Below are 2,965 nucleotides of genomic sequence, written 5' to 3'. Positions count from 1 at the left end.
GAAAGGCCACGAGTATATGTTAACTATAATGTATCCAGTGACAAGATACCTAGAAGCCATACCTGTCAGGAACATAAATGCCAAAATAATTGCCGAGAAGTTACTAGACTTTTTTACCAAATTTGGTGTTCCGGAAATTGCTCAGAGTAACCGTGGAACAAATTTCACGTAAAAATTGTTTCAGGACGTGATGAAACTATTGGATGTGAAACAATAACTATCTGCTGCCTATCACCCAGAGACCCAAGGTGCATTAGAAAGATTTCATCAAATCTTAAAGAGTATGTTAACAAATTAATGCAACGAAAGAGGAAATGAATGGGACATCGGACTACCTTTGATATTATTTGAGGTACGCACTGCTCATAAAGAGAGCATGGATGTACCCCGAATGCAATGATGTTCGGACGAGAAGTAAGAGGACCGTTTAAAGTATTGCAGATAAAGGGAAAGATCGAAAGGAAATGGATGGAGAATATGTCAAAAATTTGAGGAGAAGGATCGTGCAGACAAAAAAGTTTTCCCTCGAAAAGCTGAAAACTAGCCAAGGAAAAATGAAGAAAAGGTTTCACATGAAATGTAAAGATAGAGAGTTTGCTGTAGGACAACAAGTTCCAACGACCATTCCAGATTTTGGAGATGATCAGTGACCGGACCTACGTTATAAAAACCCCAGGATGAAGGAAAAGCCAAGGGAAGGTACACGTTAACTTATATTACCATACTTAAACGAAAACCAGACCAAAGCATCGCAAGTATGTATGGCGCAAACCTTTCCATCCATGGAAGACGACAATGGATATGAGGTTGGGGCTGTAAGCAAAGTGAATAATTTGTCGATCCTCAGGAACTTAAAAGAGAAATGAACTCATGTAAACAAGGAGCAGCATGAGGAATTAAGCTGATTGAAAGTTTCCCTGAAATTGTCTCAGACGTCCTGATATGAACCAACTTGACGAGGCATCAGATACACCTCAAGACCATGGAAAGACCATTCAATCAAAGTGCTTATCAACTGTCAGGCCATATCACCGAGAAGTCATGAGAAAAGAAGTGAAATATTTGTTACAAGACCAATTAGCCGAACAAAGCTCTAGCCCTTACAGTTCTCCATGCTTGTTCATGAAAAAACCCGACGGATCTTTCAGGATGTGTACGGAATATCGAAAGTTGGTCAACAAATGTTCATTGCCCTTTATAGACCAACTTCTCAACAACATTGGACAAGTGAGGTTCGTCTCTAAGATTGAGTTATTAAAAGGCTATTATCAAATTCCTTTGGACGACACCACAAAATTATTATCAGCTTTTACAACCCTGTTTGGGTTGTATCAATACACAGCCATGCCATTTGGTCTAATGAATGCACCCGCTACATTTCAATGAGTGATGGATAAACTTTTAGGATCGATAGGAGTAGGCATACATCTCGACAATATTGTAATATATTCACCGACCTGGGAAGAACATCTTCGAATCCTGGAGAAGGTGTTTCAAAAGCTTCGGGAGCACATCTGACTATTAACCTGGATAAGAGCGAATTTGGAAAGGCAACAGTTCGGTACTTAAGATTTGAAGTGGGAAGAGGGCAAATCGCCCTGGTAGCCGCTAACATGGATGAAATAAGGAAAAGTTCACCCCTCACAACAAGGAAGCAATTACAGCAACTCTTAGGGATGGCAGGATTCTGAAGACTGTTTTGCAGAAATTTTTTGCCCGTAAATTCTCCCTTGACATATTTGACTAGAAAAAATTTGTATGGACCACAGAGTGACAGGAATCCTTCAACAGGATAAAGGCCATATTAACTTCGAAGCCGATACTGCAAGCACCGGATTTCAACAAAAAATTCCTTATCCAAGTTAATGTGTCGGACAATGGGATTGGAGCTGCCCTATTGCAAGATGGCAAGGAAGGAATGTCACCCCATCTGTTTTATGTCGTCGAAGCTGAAGAAGCATAAACAAGCCTACTCTACAGTAGGAAAGGAACTGCTGGCACTATTCACAGTGCTAAGAAATTTTAAGTTTATGCAAATAGACTGGTTTCCATCCTCCAGCTAAAAGACTGGAGAGCCTCTGTACACTACTACAAGTGTGTTCTCCTCCAACATTTTCAGGTCGTCTGCATCCCAGTGATGGGAGGAAAAGGGTCAATGAACGCAAGGCAGGATATGTACTGGAGAATATCCACCACCCAGTCTTCTGCCCCAGGAAATATATATATATATATTTATATATATACATATATACATAAATACACACATTTCTATACACAAATATACATATATATATATATATATATATATATATATATATATATTTGTGTATAGAAATGTATGTATTTATGTATGAGTATATATATATATATATATATATATATATATATATATATGTTATGAATTTTTTAAGAGTGCCTTCTAGAAATATTAATTTCTCCTTCAATTATCAAGGAAACGTTTTTCAATAATAGGAATACCTAATGAACATCGTTTAATAACAATGGCAAGCTATAAGTTACAATCTTGTGTTTTCCGTCATATTGCAAGATGATGTCAAAAGAAATTAACAAAATTATGTAAATATTATCTTGATAACAATTACCACTTTTTTAAAATAAAGAAGAGAAGAACGCTGGAAAATATATCAAGCAAATAACTTGTAACCAACGATAGGTCAAAGCAAGTCGATCCAGATCAGGTTAAGAGGGAAAGAAGACTCAACACTGAACAGGAAATTTCAGTCATATTTCAACCAGATCAGACCTGATTGGTCGAGGAATACTTCACTAGCGGATCTCTTTGATGCCTGAATACCAACAGTGATTGATTTATAGGTGATGTGGTGCTGGACAAGATCTGGAGAGAAAGACTCCAATTAACATTAACTGCAAAGTGAGAATAGATTAACAATTTAGTAAAAGTCGTTTTAAGGTGACTTTGATCATCAAATACCTGTCAGTACCA

The sequence above is a fragment of the Palaemon carinicauda genome, chromosome 26 (genome assembly GCF_036898095.1).
Source record: "Palaemon carinicauda isolate YSFRI2023 chromosome 26, ASM3689809v2, whole genome shotgun sequence".
Taxonomy (NCBI): domain Eukaryota; kingdom Metazoa; phylum Arthropoda; class Malacostraca; order Decapoda; family Palaemonidae; genus Palaemon; species Palaemon carinicauda.
Note: the sequence above shows the minus strand (reverse complement) of the source record.